Below are 15993 nucleotides of genomic sequence, written 5' to 3' on the forward strand. Positions count from 1 at the left end.
AGGTTATGACAAACCTAGGGGCAGAACGGCAATAAAGACGCAGACCTACTAGAGAATGGACTTGAGGACACGTGGAGGGGGAAGGGTAAGCTGGGACAAAGTGAAAGAGGGACATGGACTTATATACACTACCAAACGTAAAATAGATAGCTAGTGGGAAGCAGCCGCAGTCCTCTCCCTGCGCTCCGATCGAAGCCCGAGCCTCAGCTCCCAGCCCCGCCCGCCCCGGCGGGTGAGCAGACAAGCCTCTCGGGCTGGTGAGTGCCGGTCGGCACCGATCCTCTGTGCAGGAATCTCTCCGCTTTGCCCTCCGCACCCCTGTGGCTGCGCTGTCCTCTGTGGCTGCGCTCTCCTCCACGGCTCCGAAGCTTCCCCCCTCCGCCACCCGCAGTCTCCGCCCGCGAAGGGGCTCCTAGTGCGTGGAAACCTTTCCTCCTTCACGGCTCCCTCGCACTGGCGCAGGTCCCGTCCGTATTGTTTGGTCTCTGTTTATTCTTTTTTCTCTTGCCCTACCCAGGTACGTGGGGACTTTCTTGCGTTTTGGGAGGTCTGAGGTCTTCTGCCAGCGTTCAGTGGTTGTTCTGTAGGAGTTGTTCCCCATGTAGATGTATTTCTGGTGTATCTGTGGGGAGGAAGGTGATCTCCGTGTCTTACTCTTCCGCCATCTTGAAGGTCTCCTCGAGGGTTTTTTTAATTGAAGTATAGTTGATTTACTGTGTTGTGTTACTTTCTGCTTGCAGCAAAATGATTCAGCTTTACATATACACATATATAGACATATATATATATATACACACATTCTTTTTTAATATTCTTTTCCATTACAGTTAATCATAGCATATTGAACACGGTTCCCAGTGCTCTACAGTAGGACCTTGTTGTCTATCCATTCTATATATAATAGTTTACATCTGCTCACTCCAACTCCCACTCCATCCCTTCCCACCTGCCCCCACTTGGCAACCACAAGTCTGTTCTCTATGTCTGTGACTCTGTTTCATAGATAGGTTAATTTGTGTCACATTTTAGATTCCACATATAAGTATTATCATATGGTATTTGTCTTTCTCTTTCTGGCTTACTTCACTTAGTATGATAATTTCTTGCCTCCATGTTGCTGCAAATGGCATTATTTCATTGTTTTTTCATGGCTGAGTAGTATTCCATTCTATATATGTACCACATCTTCTTTATCCATTCCTCTGTTGATGGATATTTAGGTTGTTTCTGTGTTCTGCATTCTGATTGCTCGTGGGAAAAGCTATTTGCATGGAATGATGTCACATTCCATTCCCCAGGCAGGAAGATACAGCAGAGAAGGCAGGGACGTCTAAAATCAGGAGACTTGGCCTTGAGCCCCCCTCGTTCCACCAGTGGTGTCCTTAATTGGTCTTTTTTTTTTAATTTATTTTTATTTATTTATTTTTGGCTGCATTGGGTCTTTGTTGCTGCGTGTGGGCTTTCTCTAGCTGCAGTGAGTGGGGGCTACTCTTCATTGTGATGCATGGATTTCTCATTGCGGTGGCTTCTCTTGTTGCAGAGCACAGGCTCTAGGCCTGCAGGCGTCAGTAGTTGTGGCACACAGGCTTCAGTAGTTATGGCTTGTGGGCTCTAGAGCACAGGCTCAGTAGTTGTGGCGCAGAGCTTAGTTGCTCCACGGCATGTGGGATCTTACTGGACCAGGGCTCAAACCTGTGTCCCCTGCCTTGGCAGGCGGATTATTAACTACTGCACTACCAGGGAAGTCCCCTTCATTGGTCTTAAAACCACTGAGCTGGTTTCCTTTTCTGTCCAGTGGGGACCCCCTTAGAAGTTCACTGTGAGACCCAAGCTCATCCACGTGAGAGAGCTTTGTAAAGTGTCAGGTAACCTACAAAGGTAATTATTGTTTCGGAAGTATTTAGGGAGTCCCTATGATGTGCAGGACCACAGTTTCGCATAGTAATCACAACTGAAGAAGGCAAACTCTCAAAAACCTTAAAATGTAGCAGAGAAGTGAAGACATACATACCCTTACAGAGTAGCAGATAGTAAGTTCCCTAAGCAATACCCCATGACTTCAACTCAGTCTGACAAATATCCATGAAACAGGCTCTTGAGATCCAAAAGTAAACATGGTCCCTGTCGCTTGTCTGGCAGGAAGGACAGAGAAACAGTGATGGTGTCAGTACAAGCAGATGGTGATAAATCCCGTAAAGAAAGCGCTTACTGGGAACGTGTTAGGTCTGTGGAGAAAGGCAGATGGAGAGGCTTAAGCCTAGATGTCCACGGGTAAAGTCTGCAGGAGAGGGCAGCGTGTGAAATCTGTTTCCAAGTACTGGGTTTCTTTTTCCAGAAAAGGTGAAAAGGACCAGACATGGCATTGGATCGACCAGCGCAGTAAGGCAGCTGGTTGCTGGGGGTGGGAGTGGAGGTGACCACGGAGACTCAGCTGTTCTGGGAAAGCGTAAGGGTGGGTTCGCACCACCTCCAGCAGAAGCCTGATCACCGTGGGGGGAAGAGAATGGTGCCGACAGAGTCAGGGAACCAGGGAGGGGAAAACAGGGACGTTGGTTCCGGGAGGACAGGATCTACCAGACGGGTTTCTTGTTTGTTTCTTTTTTAAATCATAACTTTAAAATAGCAATTTTAACTGGGCACTCTTCTAAGCATTTTATCTATAGTGACTCATTTAATCACACAGCAACCGAGAGTGGTAAGTGCAGTTATCCCCACTGGAGGGATGAGGAAACTGAGATGAGGAGAGTTTGACCACATTGTGGGCTGAAAAGAGGGAGCCAGCACCTATACGGAGAGCAAAGATGCTATCTGAACTCAAAGGAGGGACTGCTCGGGGATTACGGATGATCGATATTGTCCTTTCCACATTTTTTAACTCCTAACTTCTCTACCATAGGCATTATCATCTTTGTAATCAGAAAACTAAACCATACAAAAATGGGCAATCATGGCTTCCCTGGTGGTGCAGTGCTTAAGAATCTACCTGCCAATGCAGGGGACACGGGTTCGATCCCTGGTCCGGGAAGATCCCACATGCCGTGGAGCAACTAAGCCCGTGCGCCGCAGCTACTGAGCCTGCGCTCTAGAGCCCACGAGCCACAACTATTGAAGCCCGCACGCTTAGAGCCCGTGCTCTGCAACAGGAGAAGCCACTGCAATGAGAAGCCTGCAAACCACAATAGAGAGTAGCCCCCACTCGCCACAACTAGAGAAAAGCCCGCGTGCAGCAACAAAGACCCAACGAAGCCAAAAATAAATATTTTTTTAATGGACGATCGTGTTAGTGATTAATATTGTCTTTAAATTTGTCCTTATGTCTTCTATGTAAAAATAAGCTTTCCAATAAGAGAGTTCGCATCCTGAGGGTAGGAACGGTCCCTTATTTCTCCTTTCCCCCCACCGTCTGCACCTGAGGCGTGTGTGTGTGTGTGTGTGTGTGTGTGTGTGTGTGTGTGTGTGTGGCTTTTAAAGGGAACAAAATTAAACCCAACCAAACCCAGATCCTTGTTAATAATGCCTCAAATTTAGCTTTCCACACGCTAACTACCCTGTGTTGCTGTCCTTGAGTACCTTTAGTATGTGCTTTAATTCTTTTTCCTTCCCCTTCCATTATCCCATCTCCCACTACCACTACTTAAGGACCTAGGATATAGGCATCCTCTTCTGGGGCCGGCCGGCCAGATGGCAGATATGTCCTGCCATGGGCTCTCACTGTCTTATGTTGGGGATTCACAACTTTCCCCTGTAACATCACCCAGATATCTGAGTAATAATCTGAGCATACTGTCATTCTTGTTTCTTTGTCATTTTCACAAGCTGAGTTATCAATTAAATTGCAGTCTTTTACATTCAATCTTAACGTAACTTTCCTTCAATGTATTGATTTTTTTAAGTTTGTGCTTGTTGCCGATATTGTTGTTTTTCTAGGGAAGAGAAAGCAAAAATGCCATTTTTCCTATATTTTGATATTCCTTTCTTTCTTCTCCCTCTCTCTTAGCCAACCCATCCCTGAAGTTCATGCTTCTCTTCCTCCTATGAAAACTGTTCCCCTTGGTTTCCTCACCGCTATACGTTAAAATTTCAAGGGAGGAAGCCTGAACTCCTAGGTCACTTCCTCCCAAGTTCAATGCAGGTCCTGTAGGGCTTTGTCGGGGAAGAAGACAGTCATGGGCGAGGAAGACATGTAAGTATCAGCCTGTCTCCATGCACCGGCCTGTGTGGACCTGCGTTCAGCACATTCACGAAAGATGGGGAGGTTGTAATTGTGTAAGAACTGCTTCCCACTTCTTCCAGAAGTGCAGGTGAGAGGGGTCCCAGGACGAGAGTGAAAAGAGAACTCCCTTAAACAGAATGCTGGTTCTACTCGATACAAAAGAATGTGTGTATATACGTATATATATAAACTGAAACACTTGACTGTACAGAAGACATTAACACAATATTGTAAATCAACTATACTTCGATTAAAATAAAGGATTTTTTAAAAAGCTGTCACACAATGCCTGAAATTCTGGACCTATTTGTCCTCTGAATTTTTGATCCATTAGAGACATTTTAGCTGTGTGAAACAGTATATTAAAATGACTTGCTGACCTTTTTAAAAATTCTGGTGCTTGGGTCTACTCAAGCAGATCTCGGTAGATCAGACTTAATTGTTCAGAGGTTCAGATTTAATTGCCTGGGCATCAGTATTTTCTTAAATCCCTCTCCCCAGCCCCTCACGCCCTCCACGTCCACCCCCAGTGATTCTAACATGTAGTCAGGTTGGGAACCACCGCTATAGAGCCAGTCCAAAAACCTAAAAGTTTTAGGGGTGGTTGAACATCTATGTATCCTCATTGGATCTTGAAATACATTCTAGATCTAGTTTCTTTCTAATTAAGATAAGATTACATCTGAGTTGACAGTCAAAGCTCTTCACCAAATTATCTCTTCTTTACTACAAACATGCACAGCAATATTAAATTAAAACATCACCTCCAGGGCTTCTCAGGGGACTAAACAAGAAATCTGACCTAGTTATCTTTACACCAGCTGCACATGACATCGCTAAACTTGCTGAGGAGACAGCAAAGTCATTTGAGAGGGAATGTTTCCATGTTAATATGACTTTGATCCAAGAAAGCAAAGAAGCGTATTCTGCTGAAAGTAATTAGAAGATGTGGCACTTTTTAAAAAACATCTAGTCAAAGAGATTATAAAACTCTGGCCCTGAACGTCAGGACATATGTGAGCTTTGGGACGTGGAGAGCCATTCCTTGCTTCAATTCCTAGTTTCCAAGTCTGGAATAAAGCAATATTCAGGTGCTCTAAATACAGTCTGTTCCTATTTAAAATAACAGAACCTTTCACCTCTCAGTGACTCGTGAAAACTGTAGAAGTGCACCCTAGTGTAGAGGGCAGAAACTGCGAGAAACCATGCTTCAGAGTTTTACTACAAACAGCCGCAGCTGTGGTCTCTCCTCAGTTCATTCCTGGTTGGTTTCATTTTCAAGTTAGGCAATTAGATTGAGACCCTTTCCTCAAGGGGCAAGAACTTTTTTCCTGCAACTCACAGAGGACAGTGAAACACGATTCTCCTGACCCCCAGTTTGAGTGGCTCTTTGTCTCATGAAACTTCTAGGCTCAGGTTCATGTCACACACACGCACACTGTCTTTGCAAAGAATCCACAGTTCATCCTCAATAATATATAAACCAAAAGTCTAAGGTGACCAACTCATCCCAGTTTGCCCAGGACATTCCCGGTTTTAGAAAACCTGGCGTCCTGGGAGTCACCCTCCCATCCCGGTCCTAAGCAGATCAGGATGATTGGTTACCCTAACAACAACCAGAATCAGACTCCAGCCCAGAGTGGACTTGGAGCTGTCGGAACCATCCTTGGGGCCAGCCGTTCCTTCCTGATAACGGTCAGCGGTACCTGCGGAAGAGGGTGGACTGATCCACCAGCTCCCCCCCGGGCCCCCTCCCCTCATGGGACCTGCCACCATGGTCTGTACGTGTTATCTGGAATCCTGCCAACAATGAGGAGGATAATCGTCCTTACCCCAATATTAGAATATAAAGAAATAGAGGCTCTGATAAATTAAGTGAGCTGACCAAGACCACACAGGCGGTACCTGGTAGGGCAGGAGCCCATCACCAATAATACATCTGAAGGACTACATAGAGAAGATTTCATAAGATCTAAGGCAAAACTAAGTAATAAAACATGGAGGGAGAATGGAAATGACAAACAAAATATCAGACTCTATATGAATTCAATCAAATGTGAGGCAAAAACAAGACAACCCGAAGCTAACTGATGGATTACAAATCGCCCAAAGTCAAATTCCTACGCTTCTTTATAGGATCCTCCCAAGTATTCAAATAAATACCGTGACCTTAGGCAAAAAAGGATGTTCTATTCATTTGTATGAAATACTTTGTTCCTAATTATTTCTCCTTAGAGTGAATAATAATGTCTAGCATAAATATGATTTGTTGCTTAAATTTTTGTATTTTAAGTTATTCTCTATGTTTACAAGGATCATAAAGTTGCTATATAAGAACGGTCTAACAGGGGCAAGAAAACTGTTGATTTATAATTTATATCTTAGCTGTGTGTATTTGTTCTCAGCATATATTTAAATATGTGCTGATGTAAGTCAGCACATATTTTTGAACCAACATAATTGCAAAGATATTCCTAAAGCAATTCATGTCTGCTGTCTTTTTCTTGACATTCCTTTATACTCTTAATTTTCCCTATATGTCAGTCCTATTATCTGCCTCCTTACAGTGGATCTTTGGAAAAGCACAAACCAAAGGAGATGTCCTTCTAGTAGCTACTACAGTAGCTACTAGTAGTACTTCTAGTAGCTACACCTAGAGGAAAGGAGCTGACACCCATCAGTGATAATTGATGTGTGATGGCCCAGGGCAGGGTCCCCACGTGAATCTCTCAATAGAATGGCAGAGAGGCAGACTTTCTCGTGCTGATTTTTAATTATTTTTTTAATGTGTGCTCCTATGTTATACCATCTTAAGGTTGTCCAGCAGCTTAAAAAAATTAATATACTCTTAACTGTTGTCAGACAACTAGATTTACAAGTGGCAGAATCAACAACCAGACCTAACATTGTCTGGGTCGCAACAATTTCCAAAGTCTCCAGTATTGTGGCTTACCAAACACCTCTGACATCTGGAAAAGTTGAATAAAATGTCTTTAGGATACCATTTCCATCCACCTTCAGGGTATCTTTTTCTCTGAGAAATCTTGAACATAGCACATTTCAGCACTTTCCATAAAGATCTTTTTTTTGAGGCATAGTTCACTTACAATGTTGTATTACTCTCAAGTATACAGCAAAGTGGTTCAGTTTTATAGATAAATATATATATATATACACACACACATTTATATGTATGTATTCTTTTTCAGATTCTTTTCCATTATAGGTTATACAAGATATTGAATATAGTGCCTTGTGCTATTCAGTAGCCCCTTGTTTTTTTATCAATTTTATATATAGTAGTGTGTATCTGTTAATTCCAAACTCCTAATTTATCTCTCCCACCCCCTTTCCCCTTTGGTAACCATAAGTTTGATTTCTATGTCCATGAGTCTATTTCTGTTTTATAAATACGTTTGGATCATTTTTTAAGAGATCTTTTACTGAGGAAGCCCTGTAGAGCCTTTAAGTCGGCATGGAAATGAGAGCCCATCAAAATGTTATACGCTATCAAAAATGGACTCAGGTACTTCAAGCTTTTACCAACTGGCCATGATAGAGCAGAACGGATATGATGTAGCCTCTCTGGATTAGATGCCTCTAATCTAACGTAGGATGTGCAGGCAGCGAAGGTGGCTCCCTGCGGACTTTATGTGTAAATTAAACGGATTCTGCCATGGACTCAATTTTTGGGCCCCCTGTCGCCCACAATTCACAAGTTGAAATCTTAATCGCTGACGTGTTGGTATTAAGTGGTGGGGCCTTTGGGAGGGGATCAGTCGTGAGCGTGGAGCCCTCACTGTAGGGATGGTGCCCATGACCGAGAGGACCAGAGAGCTCCCTGGCCTCTTACCAGAGAGCTCCCTGGCCTCTTGCACCACGTGAGGTCACAGCAAGAAGACTACAGTCCGTGAAGCAGGAATTAGGTTCTCACCAGACATCGAATCTCCTGGCACTTGACCTTGGACTTCCCAGCCTCCAGAATGGTAAGGAATACATTTCTATTGTTTGTAAACCACCCAGTCTGTGGTAACTTGTTATTGCAGTTTAAACTGACCAAGACAGGCTCTCACAGCATCTTTTTTTTTTTAACATCTTTATTGGAGTATAGTCGCTTTACAATGGTGTGTTAGTTTCTGCTGTAGAACAAAATGAATCAGCTATACATATACATATATCCCCATATCTCCTCCCTCTTGCGTCTCCCTCTTCCTATTTGTGAGTGGGAAGAGTCCGGGCTGGGAACTCTTTAACCAGCTAATGAGGGACATACGAGAATCAAGAGTGGGAGAAAAAGATTTAGTTCCTTTTACTTTAAATTAAGTACTGTATGGATTTATCATAATCTAATACTGTTGCCAGATTTTCTTTAAAAAAAATTCTTATAACTGCTTCATCTGCACTATCAGAGGAAAGAATGGAAAAGAATAATCTGAAATAAAAGCAAATCAAATTTTATAATTGTAATATCTGTAAACTCCTGAAAGTTTAATGGTTGTATTTTTTTAACAACCAGCCATGTAGAGGAAAATTTTATATTTATCATATTGCCTGATAAATATGCAGGTGACTTCCTTCTTTGGTTATATTCTGTTTCATCATCAGTGGGAAAAAAAGTAACATGCAAGCTTAGTCACTAAACTCATGAAAAACAGATGGACATTCTGAATAGTGCTACAAATTGAGCCATAGGGGCTTCCCTGGTGGCGAAGTGGTTGGGAGTCTGCCTGCCGATTCAGGGGACACGGGTTCGTGCCCCGGTCCGGGAAGATGCCACATGCCATGGAGCGGCTGGGCCCGTGAGCCATGGCCACTGAGCCTGCGCGTCCGGAGCCTGTGCTCCGCAACGGGAGAGGCCACAATAGTGAGAGGCCCGCGTACCGCAAAAAAAAATAATAATAATTGAGCCATAAAAAGAGAGAGACCCCTAAAATAAGTAAATAATGCTTTTGCACAAAAACTCAGATCAAAGGTTAAAAGCTTGGCACTGTTTCCGAATACCAATTCAGTGCAAGCCAGTACACATGTGTAATTATAAATTCCAGGTCGTGTTTCCTATTTACCTATGCTCCGCTCTTTTCTGCACCAATCACTAGACATTAGCAAGACAAGATTAAGCACAAACGGACAAGTTAATCGACAACGCCATTAGAATTGTGGAGAGAACTGAAATAACTCTCAAGCTAATTGTTGAGTGGGGAAGTTGGCTTTTACAGTTTCCGTTTTGCAGAAATCTTTACACACATCTTTTTTTTCCCCAGAAACTCGACCTTGTGTGAAGCTGTACTGACGTGAGGTAGGGGAGATGATCTGGAAAAATTCTGGATCAGGTGTTTCAGAATTCTCACCAGTAGCAAATCAAGCCAAAACCAGGTTGAAAGATCCCCAAAAGCATCTTGTAACCTGCTAGCAGCAAACTGTGAGTCATGTCTATTTTTTGATCCTCTGCAAGAGTACAAAACAGGAAATAATTTTAGAATGTAATAATGTTTCTTTCCAGTTACTTAGAGAGATTTGACTTTAAATTCCGGTCTTTCTCAGTTGTCACATAAATATTGGGTTGGCCAAAACGTTTGTTCGGGTTTTTCCGTAACATCTTACGGAAAAACGCGAACAAACTCTTCGGCCAATCCAATACCTTCTCTGCATCCTGAATATTAGCTGTGTCATAACAATCTCCTAGGAGGGACTCATCAAACAAAGTGTCACACCCAGGCAAGTCATATAGCATGTATGACACGGTAGTTCACAGCAGCCAAATCTAAAGAAACCTGGAAAAACTCAAACCCAATACTAAGTAGGTGTCAGTATCCATGTGAGATGATAGCGGCCACTGATGACAAAAATTATGCAATCTAAACAAAATGACTATATAGTGATCCCACATAAATGTACAAACATGACAAAAAAGATTAAAACTAGGCACCATTATTAAATACAACATCCAGTTATTGATACATGTGTGCAAATAGAGATTATATCTCTCCATCCTTTATGCTAGAGACATTGGGAAACAGGGCAGCAAGAGATGCAGAGACCTAGTCCAAAGGGTCAAGGGCTCTTCCCCTCCAGCAGCCCCTACAGTGAGGGGAGGAGAGCATGGAGTTGCTGAAGCCCTGTTTGTTGATGACTTAGGTGACAGTAGTATCTTTTTTTTTTTTTTTTTTTTGCGGTACACGGGCATCTCACTGCTGTGGCCTCTCCCATTGCGGAGCACAGGCTCCAGACGTGCAGGCTCAGCGGCCATGGCTCACGGGCCCAGCCGCTCCGCGGCATGTGGGATCTTCCCAGACCGGGGCACGAACCCGCGTCCCCTGCATAGGCAGGCGGACTCTCAACCACTGCGCCACCAGGGAAGCCCCAGTAGTATCTTTTAAAGTACTTCAGAGCTCAAGCTGAAGATGATGAAGAGCATTTCCAAACCATACTGACTGCTCAGACCTGTCAAGGGTCTAAAATTCTACCCTCCTTGCAAGCTACTGAGACAGGCTGCCACGTATTCACAGTTGCTGGCAGAAGACACAAGATTCCTGGCTCAGAGGACAGTTTACCATTCCTAGCTGTAGCCAGAGGATCAGATTTTGTGTCAGGGCCCTGAACTCCAGTTCCCACAGGGCATGTGAAGGCCAGGTGATGCCTGCATGTGGAGTGGGGCTTGTTGCAGGAGAGCTTAGGAAACCCCAGTCTTTTAGAATGGGAAGTCAGCCTGGCAGAGCTTGTCTTGGAGGGAGACGGACCTATTATACTGGAGAGTAAACAGACTTGACCTTCCTCCACATAGAGACACTACCTCTACCTGCTCGCACAGCACCATCGTCCTCAGAAACTGCATTCACCACCCGAGTCCCAAATTGCCCCATGTTTTTCCTTTTGTTCCCCAGTGGTTTCTCCATATTGAATCTAGTCCTTGTTTTTGCTCTGGTGTCTGAACTACTGACTCCCAGCCCTAGCTCTTAGAATCACCTCTGGCTTATGTGCCTAGCTCATACCCCCAGCAAGATGATCTCACAAGTATCCTACCACTGACAGCTTCCTTACCTCACTGGTACTGGCACTCAAGCGCTGCCCTGATAAGGAGCCCTCTCCTCTCACAGGGCACATACTGGCCACGAAATTGCTTATTTCCAGGGCTGGGTAGGATGGACAACCTATAGGTGACTGGATAATTGGTTCAGCCTGCTCTAGCTTTCTTTTTTTCTTTTCATGAGCTTTCTAGGGAAGGAGGGGACTCATCTCATGCATATGCAATTTTAGTTAATGCTACTTGGAATAGTCTTTCGGTCTGTAAATCCCATATGTTGCCATAGTAACAAGTCTCCATCTGAAATGCGTCCAGTCGATTCTGAAATTATTATTCAGAGCACTGCTGTAAACTGGAACAAATCCAACAGGTACCCGGCGTATCACTATTTAGGCAGTAAGCGGCATTGTCTCATTTTCAAGTCAAAAAATGAAGAGAGAAGAACCCAACTTGGATATCCATAAAAATTCAAACATATTCAAAGAACATTTCTTCTTGATTATGTTACTCTTGAAGCAGCATTAAAATAGAGCTATGTAGGGACTTCCCTGGTGGCGCAGTGGTTGAGAGTCCGCCTGCCGATGCAGGGGACACGGGTTCATGCCCCGGTCCGGGAGAATCCCACATGCCGCGGAGCGGCTGGGCCCGTGAGCCATGGCCGCTGAGCCTGCGCGTCCGGAGCCTGTGCTCCGCAACGGGAGAGGCCACAACAGTGAGAGGCCCACGTACCGCAAAAAAAAAAAAAAAAAAAAAAAAAAAAATAGAGCTATGTACACCATTCAGAAAAGACAAGGTATGTTTGAAATGACTAAACAGAATGCAGTGTGGGGAAAAGGGTTCATTTAAACAGCTTTATTCTTCTTAGCAAAGGAAACTGTAAATCTATTTATTGGAAGAACTCCAATAAATTTTAGAGTGAAATTTTAATACTCTCTTGCACCTATTGTCTGCTTGAAAATATTTTAACCACTTCATATTCCCAAATGGAAAATTATTAGGAGCTATGTAGCCCATGGGAAGAGAGTCACAGATCTGAAATAAGGGTCCCAAATTTCCAGAATTTAGGGGCAAGATCGGAAATTTTTCCCACATGGAATTTATGACAAAAAGAATAAACATAAAGTTAATTAAACAATCCATCAATTAAATTAATCTACCCCAAATGATGATAAGCTCACGTGTTGGCAGTAAAACTTAAGTGCTTTGCAAATCTCTTCCTGGAGTTCACGTTATTGAGATTTCATCAGGAAAACACTGGTATGCAGTCTGTAGAGAAGCAGTGTTCTAGGGAATTTTCTGCGGTGATGGAAGGAAGCTGTAAGCTGTGCTGTCCAGGATGGTAGCTGTGGCCACATACGGCTATTGGGCACTTGAGTGGGGCTAGTGTGACTACAAAGCTGAACTTTTAAAAAATGTTAGTTAATTTAAATTTGAATTGTGACGTGTGCCTAGTGGCAACCATAATAGACAGCACACATTTATATCTTACTAGTCAGAGTTGATATTCAGAGTTGGAGTCATACTGACAAGGTTCAAACTCTGGCTTCACTCTCTATTTTGTTAAGTTTTCTCTCCCCCATTGTTGGGTTGATGTGAAGATTCAGTGTGTTACATGACATGCTATATAAATCTTAGCAATTGCGTTCTTTTAGTTTATTTTTACTGACGTATAGTTGATTTACAATGTTGTGTTAGTTTCAGGTGTACAGCAAAGTGATTCAGTTACACACACACACACACACACACACATATTCCTTTTCAGATTATTTTCCCTTATAACTTATTACAAGATATTTTGTATAGTTCCCTGTGCTATACAGTAGGTCCTTGGTGGTTATCTATTTTATGTATAGTAGAGTATATATGTTAATCCCAAAATCATTCCAAAAAATGATACAAATGACCTTATTTACAAAACAGAAATAGACTCACAGACATAGAAAACAAACTTACGGTTACCAAAGGGGATGGGGGCAGGGAGAGATAAATTAAGAGTTTGAGATTACCAACAGTTATTATTATATCACAATTTGACCATTTTCTAGCCTTACGGTCAAGTTACCTAACCTCGCAGTACATGAATAATTTCATCTGCAAAACAGGGTTAATAATACTCCTTCATGGGGTTGTTCTGAGGATTAAATGAGATAATGCATTAAAGTGCTTTGCACACGCCCACCACATAGAAGCACTCGATACGTGTCAGATGTTATTATTCAATTATGATTGAAGTCATATTTTAATAAAAGATTTTTATAACTTGTAGAAAATACTGGAGAAAACAGGGTGAAGTTATAATGATTTATACAGGGTGAGCCAATAACAGGGAGCTAAATCAAATTTGTTCATCATCAAATGTAAGACTTTAAAACTGGAATGATTCCACCGAGATTCAAAAGACACATGAGATTCATCTCAACACAGTCTGCCAACTTTTCTTTTTCACAGTTGCAGCCTCATTAGCAGAGGAAAAATGTATATTATATATATTTTTATTGTATATATTTATATTATATATTTTATGTATGTATATTCTATATTATATATAATATGTCTATTATGTATATGTATAAAATATGTATTCCCTTCGTCTTTCCTAGTATGGTGTTACTCTTTCCTTATATTCAGTAGCTGGTAGCACAGGAAAGGTAGGTAGAAGAAATATATCACTTCAGGAAATCCTGTTTCAAATTATTTCAAGATGTGCAGCACCCATCAATGACATTCCCAGCTCTAAAAACAACATATTTATAGCCACGACTTTGCACACCTCAAAAGATATCTTAACATGATGTTCAAATAAACCAGTAACTCCCACACATGTCAACTCTCTCTATTTATATCTTAACTACAGTACCAAATGATAAAACAGCTAAAGTTTAAGAATTTAGAGAAACTGTTAACACATTTTTTAAAAACGTTTCTTCAAATGCTTCAGAACTATGTGAGGTCTGGAAGATCTGAGAAGGAATGCTGCGAGTCGTGCCTTAAAACAGTTTTACCTCATAAATGGACCTGGTGTGCCCTTCTCATCATTTTTCTGGCATCTCGACAGCAGACAAGGAAAGTTCTTGTTTGTCCGGCAGCCTCCTCGGTAAAGTCTAAGTAGGTCAGGGCAAGAAGCAAAAAGCCTTTCTTTCAGTGAGAAATTAGCAACTTTATATTTAAGACGACTTTGACCATACAGCTGCCTAAAAGCAAACACGTAGCAGACCCCTCGCTCCCAGATGTGTGCTCGCAGATCCTAAAGACACAACAACCCTTCAGTGTTGGAACTGCAGATTTCCCGGGATATTTTGTACTCCGCTAATCACGGTTTGCGAAATTGCGACGCGATGTCAAAGGCGTGGCGACCTGTGATTATCCTCGGCCGTGGCTGCCCCCTGAGTGAGCAGTTAGTTGTAATTCAGACTCCGCCTCTGGCAGACAAGGTAATCTGGCTTTGGGTAATTTTCAAGTACAGATTGGAGTAAGAGGACAAAGGTATGAGGGTCGGAATTCAATTTAGAGGCAGCAGGAAGATGATGTGAGTCTGACTTTCCAAGTCCTCCCAGATTGGACTACAGGCGTCTCAAGCTATCACGAGACAAGGATCACACCTGTGCTGTGTCCTTTCGCAGGGACGACGCTTCTATAGATCTGAACTTTTAACTTACACCAGTGTCTGATGATGACCGTTCTGACAGTGACATGTAAACACTTTATTGTGTTCACATGAGTAATGCAGGTGGTAGATGGGATCTCTCCACTCCCTGAGTTCCAGCTGAAACTGCCCTGCTCTGCCCAAAGCCTTCCCCAGGGTGTTGCTGATTTGGGGGTAACTATATTCCCAAGGCCTCCTCTGCCTCAGCTTCCTGCATCCACAGATGTGTCCCTACTTCACTAGGCACCAATTTGGACAGAAGATACAAACCTTTCATCAATTTCCAGCCCCACCCCCCAAAAAAGGCTCATTCACAGAGAACATTCACATGGTTAGTAGAAGGGGGCGGCATGGACTCATCTGAGGAAAGATCCCCTGAAAAATCAGTGACCATAAATGTAGGTAAGCAAAGAGATAGACTCTCTTCCACTCTCTAACCCCGAACCACGCTGTCTCAGGTGATCATGGCCCAATGAAGACAAGTTACTTCCACATAAGACTAAAGGGTGTTCCAGGATGGAGTTCAAATACAGTATTCCAAAAGTACACGCATATATAAGTATTAAGGACTACATCTTTAAGAAAAACCTAAATGAGAAAAATGGCCAATAAGCTCCCCCCCCACACCTGCATAACTTGATGACCACACCACAGTCTTTATTTCACCACTAAAAACAAAAAAGAAAAGAGACCTTTCAGTAATTACTGTGGCCCCAGTTCAAATTCTTGATAATTGGACATTTTTTTTAAATTTAAGATTTAGTTTCATGATTAAACGCATTGTGTGAAGTACTTGATTCTGGCTTGTTTCAAATTTTAAATTGCTTTTCTTTCCCCCTGTGTAAGGGATTTGGAAAGAATCCCGTTTAGAAAGCAAGCCATCAGGGCAGGGAAAGGAGTATTAACTCACTAAAGTCACTATATATACTTAAGAGAGCCTGTAGCCTTGATTGAAGTGCTAAGCTAAATATGGTATCTCATCACACTTCTCTGCTGGAGCCAATGCTGCAGAAAAGCAAACTGACATGAATGAGGTTCTTTGATTAATTTTCTAGTACAAGACAGTTTAAACATCACACTGGCTATGTAATTTAAATTAAGCAAATGGAGATGGCA

Source organism: Stenella coeruleoalba (genome assembly GCF_951394435.1).
Source record: "Stenella coeruleoalba genome assembly, chromosome: 12".
Classification (NCBI taxonomy): domain Eukaryota; kingdom Metazoa; phylum Chordata; class Mammalia; order Artiodactyla; family Delphinidae; genus Stenella; species Stenella coeruleoalba.